The sequence below is a fragment of the Rhyacophila brunnea genome, unplaced genomic scaffold, assembly GCF_057557595.1.
Source record: "Rhyacophila brunnea isolate RB1 unplaced genomic scaffold, BYU_Rbru_1.0 scaffold_13, whole genome shotgun sequence".
Classification (NCBI taxonomy): Eukaryota; Metazoa; Arthropoda; class Insecta; order Trichoptera; family Rhyacophilidae; genus Rhyacophila; species Rhyacophila brunnea.
Window position 1 is genome coordinate 18,330,314 of NW_028232785.1, and position 18,886 is coordinate 18,349,199.

General features: G+C 35.7%; 1 protein-coding gene across 1 annotated transcript in view; it reads right to left on the reverse strand.

The window, feature by feature from the left end:
* Positions 1–8,873, reverse strand: part of LOC147076758 (lachesin-like) — a 36,565-nt gene extending 27,692 nt beyond the window's left edge. The window contains exon 1 of the mRNA XM_085941346.1: positions 8,342–8,873. The gene's annotated coding sequence lies outside the window, so the exon portion shown is untranslated. The remainder of the gene's footprint in view (positions 1–8,341) is intronic.
* Positions 8,874–18,886: the final 10,013 nt, after the last annotated feature.

The following is an 18,886-nucleotide window of genomic DNA, read 5'->3' on the forward strand; positions in this document are numbered from 1 at the left end:
GCAGTAGAGCGCAGTAGCAACCTCCCGGTAAAAAAACGAACTACGTTCTGTCAAAATAGTCGCTGGCTTGTGGCTTCTCAGCGAATGGAAAGTTTTGTGAGTAATCATCAAATCGCAGTAGCTGAATCGCCCGCTTTTAAATTCGCCAACAAACAGCTCGTAAAGAAGCTAAATGTAATTGACGCCTAAGTATGTATATTTAATAATATTAATGGCTTAACCCCACCACCTAGAAAGTCGTCGAGCCGCCACTGAATATATTTACCAAAATAGGCTTTACTATAAATAAACGAAGCGTGAATAATAATTGTGTAAACAATAATTATATTTTGTAGGCGCGCAAACAGAAAATGTTGTGTGTCCATTTCGAAAAAATATCCGTGACAATTTATTTTTGACTTTTCCACAGAACATAATATTAATAAATGGAAACGTAATATGGCTATAATATATCAATACAGTAAATTTTGAAGCAGGGTTTTGAATGTGTGTCTTACGAATATGAACCATGCATTATCGACGTGCAATAGATCAATTTCAATTTTCAATTTCAATTTATTTATTTTTAAACATATTGTGGACATTACAAATTATAAGTTTAAGAAGTTCACAACATGACATTTAGAAATAAAGAAATATATAACAGTATTACATAAAAAAGAGATAGATAGTAAGTTATTAAAGAGTAGAAATGTGTACATACAAAAAATATAAATTAGATAGGTGCAAGGAAGTACACCGGATGAGTTAAGCAGACCTTATTTCAAGAATTTATAAAACAACGTCCACCTATACTCATCCTCACGTAGGAGGAATATATCAACACCCGAAGCAATTTCGTTGAATATAGTTATCGCCCTCCCAATTGGCATTACCAGTGGCAGGTACCAGTGGCAGGTTGGCAGTGTGTAATACGCAAATATTAAATGAGCGTCAGTGCATAAATCGAGAGCAGTTTGGCAGTATTTGACGTATGACACGTGTTTAAATTTATCCCGTATTCTTCCTTACTCGAGATCGATTGTCTGCTTCTTACCCGTTGGGTATTTCAGTTCCCTTTATTTTTGAGTTTCCTGTGTAAAAAAAGCCATCACCATGGACCAAACTTTTGAAGCAGGGTACATTTATGGCGGGCAGGGCATAAAACCCAAATATAACAAAGCAAATAACATATCATTTGAGACGTGTTTAAGTTTATCTCATATATTTTCCACACTCACTAGCGATAGCCTGTTATTCAGTTCCCATTAATTTTATGTTTCCTGGAGTTTTCTAAAGCTACGACTCACCCACGAGTTATAACGACGTGTCGCGTCCACAAGTGGTTATCAAATACATGTGTCATAATTATTATTATTAAGATCGCTAGTGTCTCGTCTTTTAGACATCCATACTAAATTTAATGCAAACATTAATTGCCTCAGACGGTTGAATCATTCCATGAATGACACAGCCCGTGGCGAAGGGTGAAGGTAGGCTGCTAAGATCCTACATAAATAGTCTACAATAAACTTTGAAAGTCTTACGTATTTGTCTTCATTGAACTTAAGTCTATAATTTACAAATGGTGTTGGTGAGTTTTTTTTTAAATTCAATTAAACAGTGCGTATGTAAACCAAGCCACAATAGATAATAGTCAACGAATATAATCGTCTAACTATAAAATATCTAAAATTATGCCATTTTTTTCCGACCATGTCCGATCCTAATAGGATCATATGGGCCTCCACAGAGTAGATGTTTGTATTAAGGCCATGCATTAGTTGAGGCTTGGTCTAAAAAGATCGTCGCTAGGCGATGCGCGGATTGCGGGTCGCGGGTGCAAATGACGCCTGTCAAACGAAATATTATTTGTCATATAAATCCAACATACGTCCATTTTATGTTCTGTTTATTGTTCTATTAGTAACAATAATAATATATTCATTGACGTGTTTTCTTTTTAAAGTAAATGGGTAACGTTTTTAGTCATCTTTACACGATTTTAGAATTAATTGACCCGTCGCCATCACGCAGCAAAGTGACGTGTTCCTGGCTCGACATTCTCTCAGTGAATGGCAGCGAGTCCAAAATTTCGTCGCGCCTACAGTTGAAAATTATTTGGCGTTTCACTGATGCGTCACCTTAACAGAATTAGTTTTTACGAGAAATGAATGTTAGCCACTTGCTCAACCTATTAGGTCCATACCTTGACTCACACACAAATTGAAAAACAATATGTGTATTTGCCAGACCCAGGATTCGAACCTGGGACCCACGGCGTGATAGTCCAACGCTTAAGCTGAAGCCATTAAGCCATACATAATTTTGTATATTGTATAGATATGATAATATGTTATAATATCTACTATGGATTGGTTAGGCAGGGTTTATGGATTTTAAAACTAACCAACAACATGTTTAATAATATGTACCTATTCTTAATTCAACGAAAACAAAATAATAATATGTAGTATGATTGAAAAAGTGTGTACTGTTTATGTCAGATTGTCCATAGCATACCAAAACTATTATGGTTTGGTTTAGGCACGGTTTAATTGAATTTTAAAAACTAACCAGCACCATCTGCAAATTGTATTCTTAGTTCATTGAAAACAAATAATTAGTATGACTGACAAAGTTTAATGTGCCCTCTTTATGTCGAATCTTAACAGCCTACCTCTACCCCACGCCACTAACGCCTTAAACTAATTGTATCATTGTAGTCACCCAATCGTGTTCGAAAATTTGTACGTATACAGTTCGCCGTATCACACTTCACCGTGAAATGTTTATCGGAAATATAATATAGTCGTATATTAAAGACCGTCCACCCTATTTGGGTCGTATAGTACTGAGATAAAATTCATGTATATATAAAACACGGTTCTTGTCGGTTCACAGGAAGCCAGCGCCAAACAAATTTTGAAAATAGCCTATATACTGGAGTATTTGTTAGGTTAGGTTAGGATCTAATAAAATTGGAACATTATTGTCGGCAATGCTCCACGAACAACGCATCTTTTTTAATATAGAGATAACCGTTTACCGGTGGCAAAGGGTGGATGTAGGCTGTTAAGATCTGACATAAATAGTGCACGTTAAACTTTGTTAGTCATACGTATTTGTTTTCATTGAACTTAGGCTACAATTTACAGATGGTTTTGATTAGTTTTTAAACATCAATTAAATACTGCCTAAACCAAACCATAATAGTTTTGGTACACTTTGGGCGATCCGACAAAATTGTGCACATTTTTTCATTATTTATTTTCGTTGATTTAGGAATACATAATTATTACCTACATTATGTTGTTGGTAAATTTGTTTAAATCCATTAAGCCCTGCTTAAACCAAACTTTAATTGAAAAACAATATTACTATCAGTAAAATATCCAAAGTTATATATTATGATTTAATTACATAATTTTAGATATTTTATAGTTAGACGAGTATTTTTTGACCATTATCTGTCATGGCTTGGTTTTCGCAGGGTTTAATTGAAATGTAAAAACTAACCAACACCATCTGTAAATGATTGTAGTCTTAGTTCAATGAAAACAAATACGTATGACTTACAAAGTTTATTGTGCACTATTTATGGCGGATCTTAACAGTCTATCTCCACCCTTCGCCACTGCCGTATACTATACGGTACTATTCCGATAAAAAAACTTACGGTGAAATGTAATACGTACAATTTACATGTAACTATTTGTAATTATTCGTCCCTGTTCATAATTTAAGCTAAATCTTTCGGAACCGGGTTGGGAATCACTGAGTTATCTACATCAAGGGAGGCAGTTAGGTACAATACATAATGGGAGTTGTAAGGGTAAACATATTATTTTGATAGAAGAAATTTCAAATGGGGTCACAAATTGAAGGATATACTTATTTTTATATGCGTGTTTGAATAAAAAGGAATAAAATTCAGTCGTTGGCGACCTAATGTATGTTTGTTTAATACGCATTAAAAATGGAATAATTCTCGATACTTACAAAGCTGTTCTGCAAACAATGTTTAAAAATATATATTTTTTGTGTTTTTTGTATGTGTATCTGTAATAATATTGAACAGTGGCGAAGGGTGGAAATAGGCTGTTAAGATCCGACATAAATCATCATCATCACCTATCCACTGCTGGATGAAGGCCTTTTCAAGCTGCTTTCACTTCTCTCGGCCCTGTGCATTGCGTTGCCACGTACTTCCGCAGAACTTTATCATTTCATCGATCCAGCTCCCTCTAGGTCTACCTTGCGGACGTTTTGTAATTTTTGGATACCAATGGATGACTAGATTTGTCCAACGATTGTCTCTTAATCGAGCTATGTGTCCAGCCCATCTCCGTTTAAGGCTTTTAATAAATTCTTACATCGCAAACGCTTGTCTGCTTCCTTATCCACTCATTCCTTTTTTTGTCCTTTCGCGTTATGCCCAGCATGCGCCTCTCCATACCACGTTGTGCTACTCTAAGTTTCTGGATCTCTCTTTTACTTAGGTTCCATGTTTCACACGCATATGTGATCACGGGAAGCACACACTGGTTGAAAATTTTGCGCTTTAGGCACAGTGGAAGGTCACTTTTGAAGACATTATTCAGGCGGCCAAAAGCACTCCAGCCTAGCTTAAAATAAATAAATAAAGCACACTAAACTTTGTCAGTCATACGTATTTATTTTTGTTGAACTAAGAATACAGTGCGTAGATCACAATATAATCTATAGATTAATAAAATAGAGTTCAGATAAGCTATTATCCTAATACACTAAATTTCGATGCAGGGTTTAGAATATGTGAGTTGTGTCATTGGCCTTGCGTGTCGTAGAATGCCGAGAGGAGTGCGGTCAACCGGTCAACCCTTTGAGGAGGCGAGCGTTCACCTACGTCTTAGTGCGAGCGGTCGCATCCACAAGTGGCTATCAAAAGTACATGGTTTAACAGTCGTAATTGTAAGGATCGTTAATGTCCATTTGTGTCATCCACGATGTCTGGTCTTTTGGACAAGCTACATCGGGATATTAAAGCAAATACCCCAGATAGTTGCACCGATTTATAAGTGACACGGATCTTTCAGTGGCCACATGCCTTGCATGTCGTAGAATGCCGATAGGAGTGGGCCCAACTCGTTCAGAAGGGTATACGACAGCTAAGAAGAAGTAATATTTCATTTATATATATAATAATTTTGTATTTTTCCGTTTCTAGGGGTGGTTCGGACACGAAAACACACCCCCTTGTATACGCGCGTTTTGCAATTAGGTAGGTAAATGAAAACACAGTGTTAGATAGTAAAGTTTACAGTAAAAATAAATTATATAATATTTTTGATAATCTTTTTATCAGTAAACGTAAACACGTGTCATTATGTACACCTTTCCCCTGTGTACATACCTACCAGTGGCAAAGGGTGAAGGTAGGTTGTTAAGATCCGACATAAATAGTACACACTAAACTTTGTCAGTCAAACGTATTTGTTTTCATTGAACTAAGACTACAATGTGTTGATAGTGTTTGTTAGTTTTTTTTTTTAATTCAATTCAACCCTACCTAATCGAAGTTATAGTAGAGAATAGTAAAAAAATATTCGTATATCTATAAAATAACTAAAAGTATGTCATTAATTAAACCATGTATAATTTTAGATATGTTATATAATATAGAAGAATATTTTTTATAGATTATGGTTTGGTTTGGCAGGGCTTAATGAATTTTAAAAAACTAACCAATAGTAATAAGTATGACTGAAAAAGTGTGCACTATTTTTATCAGATCGCCCATAGTATACCTAAACTATTATGGTTTAATTTCTTTTATTTTGTTAACTGTCAATTCATGGTGGAACTCCATTGTATGGTTGTTTTTATTTAATAAAACGCATTTTTTTATAGTACTTATTCCACTTTAATTAATAATTAGGAGCGGTTTCGTCCGCCTCAGTGGGACATTTTCAACTGAATACATTTTTTTTAAAACAATATTTATCAAACAAAATTCAAAGCGATAGAAATAATACAACAATAGGTACATAATAATTATCCGTCCAATAATACCTTCCCAATAACAGACTTATTTAAAACTAATGAGGTTGGACATTAATAGTATTAATCGTAGTATGAAATATTAATGTCCAACCTCATTAGTTTTAAATTAGTTGTTATTAGGAAGGTATTATTGGACGGATAATTATTATGTACCTATTTTTATATTATTTCTATCGCTTTGAATTTTGTTTGATAAATATTGTTTAAAAAAAAATGTATTCAGTTGAAAATGTCCCACTGAGGCGGACGAAACCGCTCCTAATATATTAATTAAAGTGAAATAAGTACTATAAAAAATTGCGTTTTATTAAATAAAAACAACAATATTATGGTTTAGTTTAGGCAGGGTTTAATTGAATTTTAAAAACTATAAAGCACCATCTGCAAATTGTATTATATTAGTTCAATAGTTACAAATAAATACGACTGACAAAGTTTAGTATGCATTTTTTATGTAGAATCTTAATAGCCTACATCCACCCTTCGCCACTGGTACCTATACTTTTTGTATAAAGCAGAGATAATCGTGTCGTCAATACGTCATTATCATAGATAATAACTTTTCTAAATATGACATAAAACAACATAGCATTATTTATGGACGAATATTCAAATAATTGATTATAACATTTTATCAAAATACTAAATTAGGTCGACAGTTATTTTGTGAAAACGTTGTATGACAAGCATGATATGTTTGCTGTACCGGAACGTCCCCAATTAAAAAAAAATGTATAGTCACTGCCAGTGGCGAAGGTTGGAGGTAGACTGTGGAGATCCGACATAAATAGTGCACACAAAACTTCAGTGACGTCCCGTGGGAAAAGGCAGGTCATGCGTTGCTTAGGGGTGGCAAACGATGGAACGAATGCGAATATTATAACCTTTGAGAGCAGTGGCGCAACAGACAATGCAGCCGACTCGTTGAAAAGTGTTGACATATTAATTATTTAAAAAAATAATGGATGCATTCAAAATTATGGTAGGTAACCTATCATATTATAGGAATTTTGAAAATACCCAATGGCGGTTTATGGCACGGGAAAAGTGTTCACGGATGGGCCTCCAAACCTGTCAAGGCCTCAGACCTCCGCGTATATACATAAAAACACTATATTTCGTGGAAATGCTCTAATCTTCTGTAAATAATGAATGATAAAATAGATCGGTAGGTAACCAACAAACACTTGCATTCAATTTTAGACTAAAAATGAAGAGGGATGGTATTCCAAGTCTAATTATAATTAAGGGCGGCACTTTACTTAGGGATGTCCCTGTTAAACTTTGTCAGAAAGACGTATTAAATTTGTTTTCATTTAACTAGGAATTGTGCCACGGTGAAATGTAATACGTACAATTTACGTGTAACCTCACTGAGACGAGTTTGAAGGTATAACTCAATTTGTCACAAAAAGGACATAATATCATGTTTTACTATCTATATACAGTCATTATGATGAACATTTTGAAGTACACTGAATTTCCAATCTCTTGGACATATATTATAATATACAAGTATATACGTATATATTATATCTACAGCTGATGAAGTCACGAGTCTTGGGTTCAAATCCCGCGTCTGGAAATTAACATGCTGTTTTTTTTTAATGTGTGTTAGAATCCAGAGCCAGTCCTAATATAGTGAGCAAATAGTCAACAACAATTTCTTGTAAAAAATACTTTCTGGATTTTAATGAATTAATATAAAGCCAATATGCAAAAAAATACATCTATGTAGGTATAATAGAATCATATCTTCCACATTTTGAAGAGTGCCGCAGAATAGGATTTAGGCCCTTTTACCTATCGCTAAGGTTAAAGGCAGTGTGACGCTCTAAAATAGCGTTCGTATTAAAATTAAGGGCATTTTTAGCGATTTTTTAAATATTTTATAATACATCCACCTGAATTATGGAGTAATTGAGTTAAGACAGATAATAATCAAAAAATACATCGCAAAACCATATATTTTGACATAGTATATATTGTCAAAGTAAAATAATAGCGACTTTCTTACTATTAGAGAAAAATTGTGATGTATGTTTATCTTACTTAACTGGTCAACCCGCCACGCCGGGTCATTTGTCTAGAGTCCTGTAAGCCCCCCTTGCGGGGGCCATGTATATAGTAATCTACAATAATGAATCTTAGATAATTTTACTTTGTTATAAAAAGTGCAGTTAATAATTTTATTGTATTTGCCTGAATATTGAATACGCATCGATGAATTAATTTACAGGTAAAATTAACTAATTATTGAAAATATTCAACGGAAAAACTCAATATTTACACGATTGTTAAATTAAAAAATACAAACCTGTTATGTAGAGTTGCTGTGTATTGTTAGAACATTTTAAATAAACACTATTTCACTTGATTGTCCATTTATAAGACTAATAAATTGTCAAAAATAATCGGGAAGGATATGCCATTAGCGAGCTGAAAAAAGCACTGCCATTTTCGTGGAAATTGTCTTATATTTACCGAATCTATCACATAAAATATAAAAAAAATATCACTTTTACTAAATTAAACTATTTATTGATGTTTATTATTGATAATTTAATATATCTATTACGCTAGTGTGCTTGCAATCCACGTTATAAAATTGATTACTATCTGTGCGAATTTAGTGTAGTAGCCATCTTAGGTGGTTGTTTTTGGTGTGATTATGATTTCTCACTGAAAAACACTTGGGTGATATATTTTTCCACGCGTATATGCGTTATTGTGAGTTTATGAAGCGTTTTCGTCGGTTATATCGGCGTTTGGGGGTGTATTTACGCGATTTTCGGGGCGCGATCGACAATTTTCATCCCCTATTTTTGGCCATTTTTGTCGAACACTCCGTCGAGACTGACACAATTGGGGTTGTGTTGGTGTACCGTCTGTGATCGATCCAATCCTTCCCCACGCACACACGCGTGCTATGCCAAAGATCCTCAAACTTTTCATCCGCTCAAAATAACATAGTAATATTAGTATAGGTACATTCCGCGACACTGCCAATTACTAATAATTATTGATTTAGAAAAATATTTGTATTATTGATTAATATTAATAAAACTTTTTAACTTATTCCACTTTTTATTTATTAAATTTGGACCGGTTTCGTCCGCCTCAAAGGGTAAAAAATGAAAAAGTGGAATATTTTTTTTAAAGTATATTTTTTTGCGTGTTATTAAGGCGGTACTTCCATGAAACGGCAAATAATTTTCAACTATAGGCGCGACAAAATTTTGGACTCTCTGGCAGTCGGAAAGCGAAAGTCGAGGTGTCAATACGTCATTTTGTTTCGTGATGGCGACGGGGGTATTAATTCTAAAATCGTGTAAAGATGACTAAAAATGTTACCCATTTACTTTAAAAAGAAAACATGTCAATGAATATATTATTATTGTTACTAATAGAACAATAAACAGAACATTAAATGGACGCATGTTGGATTTATATGACAAATTATATTTCGGTCGGCATGCGTCATTTGCACCCGCGACCAGCAATCCGCGCAGCGCCTAACCACGATCTTTTTAGACCATGCCTCAACTGAGGTATAACCTTAAGGCTATATACCTCAGTTGATCCGAACGAAATATAATTTGTCATAAAAATTCAACATGCGTCCTTTTAATGTTATGTTTATTATTATATTCGTAATAATAATACTATATTCACTGACATGTTTTCTTTTTCAAGAACATGCGGAACGTTTATTTGTCATCTTTACACGATTTAAGAATATATTCCTCCGACGCCATCACAAAACAAATTTACGTGCTCACAGGTCGACTATCGCTCTCCGACTGGCAACGCGGCCGAAATTACGTCCCACATACTGTTGAAAATTATTTGCCGTTTCACTTATGTACGCTCTTTATATTATACAATGCAGTTCCATCATGTATTGATAGAGTTAATATAATAAAAGACTTTGGATTTTTTTTCGGTTCGGTCACAGTTCTGGTTCGAAGTCCTGCCTATATTATTATCATTGGACCTCGTGACCTGTTATACTGGGATCGCTTTTAATAAACTTAAGTGTAGAAAGATAAACAATAAATATTTTTCAACGATTCCAACGCTACAACTCTGACCTTGGACCTTGATAAAAATTGATATCGTTTCGCGCATATTATAATTATTATAAAAATATAATAATTTTGTAGAGATACCTAGAACACACCTAATTAAAATACGAAAATTAGTCAGGGTGAAGCGTCAGAATTAGTGCGACGTGTTGATACACTAATTATCTTTCATCTGTACAAAAAAAAAACACTTTTTATAATAAATATGTGTCAACTGCGAATCATGCCTCCGAGCTCCGAGTAGACGTTGTAACACCAGATAACACACAATTGATGGGAACTGGATTACCTTACTGGGTGTGGTATAATAACATGAACGGATCGGATGGTGTGGAAACACTATGAGATAGTCTTAAACACGTGTTAGATTATGTTATTTTCAATAGTTACGACGTCGGTATGATAATAATAATATGCATTAAAGTTTGTTACGTAAATGTAACGTGCATCCAATTGGGTGCCGTCGGCATGCTTTTTTAGGTTTTATGGCTTGATCTTCATAAAATACCCTGCTTCAAAAAATTGGTTCACGGCTATGGTTTTTACATTTCTAATATTTGCAACTAACCTCGTTATCGGGGCAGGTTGTAACGATTCTTCATTTTTATATAAATACATGCAAATGTCATTGTTTGTAAATTTCTTCATTAAAATACGTCGCGTAGGTACTCGTAACATTAAAAATATGAGCATTGAAAATTCACTAATTAACGCGATTTTCACTTAGATTGTGATGCCATACGCTGGAGCCTCATAAGGCTCGGCGCCCATTAACGCCCTCGCGTGGTCATTAGAACCAGAATCAAAGGCACCTCAGTTGAGGCATGGTCAAAAAGATCGTGGTTAGGCGATGCGCGGATTGCAGGTCGCGGGTGCAAATGACGCATGTCGAACGAAATATAATTTGTCATATAAATCCAACATGCTTCCATTTAATGTTCTGTTTATTGTTCTATTAGTAACAATAATAATATATTCATTGACATGTTTTCTTTTTCAAGTAAATGGGTAACGTTTTTAGTCATCTTTACACGATTTAAGAATTAATACCCCCGTCGCCATCATGAAACAAATTGACGTATTGACACTTCGACGTTCGCTCTCCGATTGCCAGCGAGTCCAAAATTTCGTCGCGCCTATAGTTGAAAATTATTCACTGATATATCGTCTTAAATCAGTGGTGCATAACCTATTTGAAAAAGGGCCAATTTTTCCATTTTCCGACATGTTGGAGAACAACAGGTTGCAAACCTCATCTTCTGGGAATGTCCGATAATGCGGTCCGATAAGGAATAGATGCTCAAGTCAGTACAACCAGCTCTTGGGCCCATCGGGCCGTCCGACCTGGTCGCCACAAAGGCCAATTATTGCATGTGAAAAAAAGAAGATCTCTTCACATAGTTTAGTATCTCTGTATTGTTTTAGCGTTGTTTTTTTACATATATGTATATAAATTAATTAAAATCATTTATTTTTGTCGATTCTCCGTGCTCCTCTCTCCTATGGGCAATTTTATTAGAAAGTCTCTGTAAACTCAGTCAAAGCACACTTGAGTGCGTGGCGACCTCAGTTTGGGCATCTCCTCCTGAGACATTCCCAGGCGTAAACAACTGGTGATGCTTCACATCTAAACCTAGGGCCTCGTGATACGCTAAATTAAGACCGAGTAGGGTGCGGGGCGGTTTGGTTTGGAGGGAACTATTAGGTATTATCCATTTTACAATTTTTCGCGGGCTGCAGTGGGTAAAAGTGTCAATTAAAACTAATAAGTATGGCTGACAAAGTTTATTGTGCACTATTTATATTGAAACTTCACAGCCTACTTCCACCCTTCGCTAATGCGATTAAGCACCGGCTATAGTAGGTTATACCAACTCCCAATTTAGTACATTAGAGACTGTCTATTGATTTATATAGGCGCGAAGTTCGATCTATTTTATTATATTATTGAAATATACATTAGATGGGGTTGTTTCATCCCCTATTTTGTGAAGCACTGGGTCTTGCGCCGCGCTCGTGTGTTGGTGTGAAATTTTCTGCGCACGCGTAGTGTGCCCCCATTTTCATTTCCTCGCTGTGGGAACACGGCAGAAAATTTCCCTGTTTTTTTTTTAATCAATTTATGGCTACATACCAATGGAGAAGACTCTCTCTATAATATAAGAAGACGCCGGTGCAGTGATCAAAGAAAACTCCCTCATCTTTGACGGTGACGCATATTTATGATGTATATAATCATTATTTTACGCTAAAATATGTTTTAATGAACAATCCTACATCATATTATATACATTTTAAAAACGCATTTATTATTATATTACCTAATACCTATTGGTAGTTAGAAAAAAATTCATTTTACTGAGTAGTTCAATAATACCCATAGATTCCTTTGATATCGATATAAAATGCAATAAAATATACTTAGTCATAATTATTTATTTAAGGCTATACTTCAGCTGAGGCATGGCCTAAAAAGATCGTGACTAGGCGATGCGCGGATTGTGCAAATGCTGCGAGCCGAACGAAATATAATTTGTCATAAAAAATCAACATGCGTCCTTTTAATGTTATGTTTATTAGTATATTCGTAATAATAATAGTATATTCATTGACATGTTTTCTTTTTCAAGTACATGCGGAACGTTTTTAGTCATCTTTACACGATTTAAAGAATATATTCCTCCGACGCCATCACAAAACAAATTGACATACTCACACCTCGACTGTCAGTCTCCAATTGGCGACGATTGCGAAATTTCTTTCCACCTACTGTTGAAAATTATTTGCCGTTTTACTTATGTATGCTCTAAAGTATTTATATGTACTAAGAAATTATCAGGTGCTCGACTTTCCTGCTTACCACGCAGTCTTCGAATAAAGCCAAGTGCCCTTACTCAATAGAATAGTGATCTGATATTATAACAGTCTCAAGTAGGTGCGAACACAAAGTGGGGGGGGGGGGGGGGGGTTGATCAAGAGCGGTAGGTGAGACGCTCTGTAAAAGACATGTGCATCTTTAGTTTCGACGGCCAATGCAACTCCCGTGCCCACTGATAATGGTTAATAAAATAATCAAACTGTAATTATTCACAAATCTGCACATGTCATTTCTGGTTACCAAGGACGTCGAAGGGCAACGAAAGTTAACTAGACATCGCGAACCCGACAAAAAATTACAGTCCCGTTACATTTTGTTTTCAACCAGTAAGCTGATTTTTTAAATGGAAAGATATTTTCATTATTACCCACTAAGCGTCTAGGTAAATAGGTAGTAACCGTCTAGGTAAATATTTCTAATATGTTTATACTAAATAATGATTCTCCTCGATTTGCGCGCCCTTCGAGTAACTGCCGCCCCCAAGCGACGCTCAATCTGTCTACCCCAATGACGAAGCATCTGAAAAAAAAATGACACTCACTTTTTTGTCGGGTCTGCCGAATGGCATAATCTGTTCTAACGCCATTACAATAAAGGTGATATTGCTATAAATTCCCGATGCTTTTTATCGGGTCTGCCGAATGGTTCGGTTCGAACGGGTTCGTTCAATTGAACATTGACACTAGAAACACTGTTCTAACGCCATTACAATAAAAGTGATATTGCTATTATAAATTCCCGATGTGTGATATCGCATAATGGAAATTGCGTGACGTCTACCAATACATGTGCGAATGTCGCTATGCACGAATTTACTTGCTACCTACTGTATTGAGTGCGTTGTCCATTAATAATGTCATTGGTCTACCCCCATGGGACGTCACTGGATTGGTCTTAATTGGATTAGGTACCTACAGTGTTCCTATCTGCGACATATTTTCTATTCTATGCGTTTTTAACTGTAAATCTGAAGTTATTTTAATTCATTATTTAGGGAATACATACCAAAAATATGACCAGTGTTGGCAGATGAAATTAATATTAAAATTCAATAGATTGAAAGAAAATGTAGGTACAAAATAACAACAATATTATTATTTTAATCAATGAAAATTAGATTAGTGACCTTCAAAACGTGTTATTTTTACTACAGCTAAGTGTATTAAAAAAAATCAAGCAAAAAATGTGACCTTTAAGCAAAGTATTAAAAATTAAAAAAAAATAGTAAACATGGCAGAATGCTTTGACAGAAGGTTCGTATCTTTCGTGCGATCAACGACCATAGACAAAACAATTGATGTGCGTCACATTGGCGTTGGTACGGCTATTGCCGACTATGAATCTGATGGCGCTGGTAGGTACTTATTATTGAATAGTGATGTCCATTTTAGAAGATGATAATAAAATTATCAATAGAAATGTTTGGTAATTCTATAATAAAATTGATCAAAGTAAGTACCTACCACCTACTAAATAACCCACGGTGGCCGCGCGGCTTAAGCGTCCCTATCACGCTGTGGGTCCCAGGTTCGAATCCTGAGTCTGGCAAGTACACATATTGTTTTTCAATTTGTGTCTGTCAGGGTATGTACCTAATAGGTTGAGCAAGTCAAAGAGAAAGTTAAAAAATCAAAATCTGTTAATACAAACCTCTACTCCGTAGAGGCCCATATTATGATCCTATTAGGATCGGACATGGTCGAAAGAAGAAGAAGAAAGTACCTAGTTATAATAATATTATTTAGGCTTATAGTGTTTCTTATATACCTATTGAGATACCCGGGGTTCCAGCGGCTAGCTCAGGTGTCCATCGAACCCCGGATTCACAAAAAAAGATATTTTAAATTGAGGAGAAATTAAATGAAACCACGTCTGTCTCGTGCGTAACTTGGTATTATCTTCTATTTTACATTTTCTTTACACGTTTACATATTTTGTTTTAACAATAAGTTAGTTGCCCGCCCAGTAAGTGATTTTCACGCACCGGACGAAGGCCTTTACTCATGAATAAAAAAAATAAAATTACGTAGTTGAGCAAGGAATCAGATTAGATGTTTTATGAACCCGTTTCTAGAGGTCAGGGTTACGTTTCGACTTATGACTACTAAATGATTATTTTACACCGGGAGAAGCCCGCCTGTAACAGGGGTGTATCACTATATTTATTATATTTTATTTAAAAAAAACATCGATTTTTATAAAAATATAAATGTGTAGGTACGAGTATGTATGACTTGAAAACCTTTTTATTTATATGAAATTTATTTAGGTATGGTCCCAATATTGAAGCTCGATTTGATATAAATGAAAAGGATTTCAAGTAAAAAGAAATGAAAATATAATTAATATTAAATTCTACAGGTTTTTTAAAAAGGTTGACGATAGCTATTTCGGTTGCAACACTATTATCAAGTATAAATAATTAATAAGTATAAAAAAGATTGAAACTATGAATTGGTCAAAAATCTCGGGTCAGCGGCCCTATGTTAGAACTTGCGAGTGCAAGCTTCCCGGTCGACATGACGTCATATGACATCATTGTGACGTACTACCAGAGTGATAATAGCACTCGAGAAAATAACGCTACTCAGACAGCGGCGCTAGTCATTGTCACCATACACATATAGGTATTTCATCGTAATAATATCTACGGTGAGCACTGCGCGCTGGGCGCTGGCCTCGAGTGTCTATTGGCTGACGTCACAATTACGTCATGTCGTCTGGTGCCACACGAGTCGATAGTTAGGAAATCGCGGTGCAGCATAGAAAACTTAATAAACTAAATTTTAATAATAAATATGACCATAAAATATAATAAGATCAGGTCATAATAATAAGATAAGGGTTCCTGTGACAAATTCATATTTTATAAAATTTTATTATTGTAAGTTTATCATTGACTTAACTCTTTAATGTTACAGAAACATATTTTTTTATAAATTAATACAGTTGAAATTGTAAATTATCAAAAAAAGTCCCAAATTGCTAGCTTCGTATTTTTCCGCGAGGTGCCTCTGGTAGGTAAAGACATCACCTTAAGGGCGGCACTTTGCTTAGGGACGCCACTGGATAGATAGATACACTCGCGGCATCGCATATGAATAAAATAATTCAATCGTCAGGTGCAGCTGACATGCTCTATAAGTCTATGAGCTTGGTATTGTACCCGTTCAACATGTCAATGTGGCGGAGAAATACAAGATGCAAGCCACATCTTCTAGGAATGTTCTAAAGTGTGTACGGAAAGTGAAGAGCTGCTTAAGTTCGCTCAACTAGCTTTTGAGCCCATCCGACCTGGGGCCTTATGTTGTAACTTGCAAGTTGAAGTCGCCCGGTCGACATGACGTCATATGACATCATCATGACGTACTACCGGAGTGATATCATTCGAGAAATTAACGCTAGTCAAATACTGGCGTTATTCATTGTCCCCATAGACAAATAGGTGTTTCAGCATAATAATATCTATGGTGAGCCGTGTGCTTGGGCGGCTCGCCTCGATGCGTGTATTGAGGTTACGTTACAATTACGTCATGTCATCGGGTGACTTCATGTCACAAGTTATAACATAAGGCCCCTGGTTGCCACAAGCCCACAAAGACCAATTTTATTGCATTTAGAAAATTTGCGACATCATATTGCCAACGCGAAGATGTTTGTGTTAGCTTTTGTTACTTATTGCAATCATTGATATTGCCTCTACGTGCTCCTCTGGGTACTCTTAACCATGGCCCCCACAAAGAGGGGGCTGACAGGACTCTAGCCTCGGGGCCCGGCATGGCGGGTCAACCAGACAAGTGAGATCACAGCACACTTCACAACTTTGCTCAGTTAGCACAGTTAAAAAAGTCGCCTGCGCCGCTTTTTTACTTAATATTGTGTGTCGATATTCGACAACTCCATAATTCGTGTGGATTTATTCAATAATACAAAAAATCGCTAAAAATATACTGAATACCCTTAATTTTACCTGGAACACCATTGCTTCTGTAGAACGTCACACTGCTTTTAACCCTAGTGATAGGTAAGGGGCCCGCCAAAGATCCTGGCCTGGGGCCCTGCTTCATGATGTGGGGGCCATGCTCTTAACTTAAGGTCATGTAAATTCAGTCAAAGTGCATTCGAGTGCATGACGACCTGTCTTGGGAAACTGCTCTCGAAGTATTCCCAGTTATAAAAAAGATGCTTCACACCAAACGTAGGGTTCCGTGATATGCCCGATTGAGACCGCGTGTGGTTTGGTGGGGACATTAACTTCAATGTAGGTAGACTATAATTACGTTTCATAACTTTGCACTTTTTACTACACTAATACGCCTGTTTGCCTGATTACCTCACGTAAAATTAGATCAAATGATATTCACTTAATTGTAGTAAAAATAAATAAATAGATTTATGTAAAACATATATTTTTAGAATATATTACATCATTTTCATCCTAGAGCCGGAGTGCAAACTTATACTCTACTCTGTCAATAGGTTATAAATAAAAGACACATAAAATTTGTTTACCACAGTATAAATTTATTTACTTAATACTTATGAAGGTTCGGTAGGTATACTATTGTAAATATTTTGAAGGAATTTCATTTATCAACATAACATTATTGTAAAGGTATGTTGAGTAAAGAGAATTTCGTATTCTATACTGGTAAACAAGCTAGCATCGCCACACAGGAATGCTCGATCGATTTGTCGTCTTCGTAAAGCCTGTTTCACACGCAGGCTGCAGCGAATGTTATCGCGCGACCGTAGTCTGGCGATAATATTCGCTGCGTGTGAAACGGTGTCAATCGGCGATAATTTACTGAGTGAAACTATCACTAGTGACACGTTGTGCCAATATTTCTTATCATAACTTAATCAAAAATGGTGTAATAGATTCAAATTTGTAAAAGTAAAATCTGTGTTTCAATACAATATATTATCGTTCTTCTTCAGCTATATCCACTCCTAAGATGGAGCATATGCTCACCGCGCGGCGCCTCCGAGAATCCCTGTCGCTGCTCTCCAACAAGAAGATTTAGGCAAAAGCCGGACGGCGCTGTTGTCGACTAAATGGGAGGAGCTTGTTAGTTTATAATGGAATTGCGGTTAAGCATTGGAGGAACTTGTTAGTTCACAGTTTAACACGTAGCTAAGAAGATGTTGTGCGATTAGTATAGCAAAATAGTTATAGCAAGTCTTCTTGCATCGTTCCAAATCATACCAGCATCCCGTAACTCGCTGTATACACACTAAAGATAGTATTAGCGGCCTTTCAGGAGGCTTGAAGAACAAACAAACCAGGTTGAGGTTCTCTTCTGGCATCCGCAGCTCGTGATCAAGCCAGGTCCAAACGTCGCCTCTTTACTCTCACCAAGATGAAAGGCTACTTGGTGCGTTCTCTTATCTCCTCATTACTCCTAAAGTCTTTGCACCGCACACCCAGTAGCCATCGCAAACATCTGTTCTCGAAACTCAGTATAATAAGGTACCATGATTCGCTACCGCAATTCAGCACCATATATCTAAGGAGTACATATTATTTAATTTGTTAATACTTTATTGTAGGACATATTAGGAATATGACAAGCTCTCACAACAGATTAATGAGCAAGAACAATTTCGAAATTGAAGTAGTGTGATTTTTCCACTGTTTAATTTTGATAATATATAATACTGTTTCATCCATTGCTGGTACATTTTTGACTACATCTACTTTAATAAAATAATATTGATTATTCTCATTTAATTGCTAAAATTCTGTATAGTCAATATCATCACCATCATCATCAGCCGGGGTCAATCCACTGCTGGATGAAGGCCTCCCCAAGCTTCTTCCAACTCTCTCATAGTCAATATAATATGTATTTTATAGAAAGATTTTAACCTAAAATTATAATACTTTTTTCTT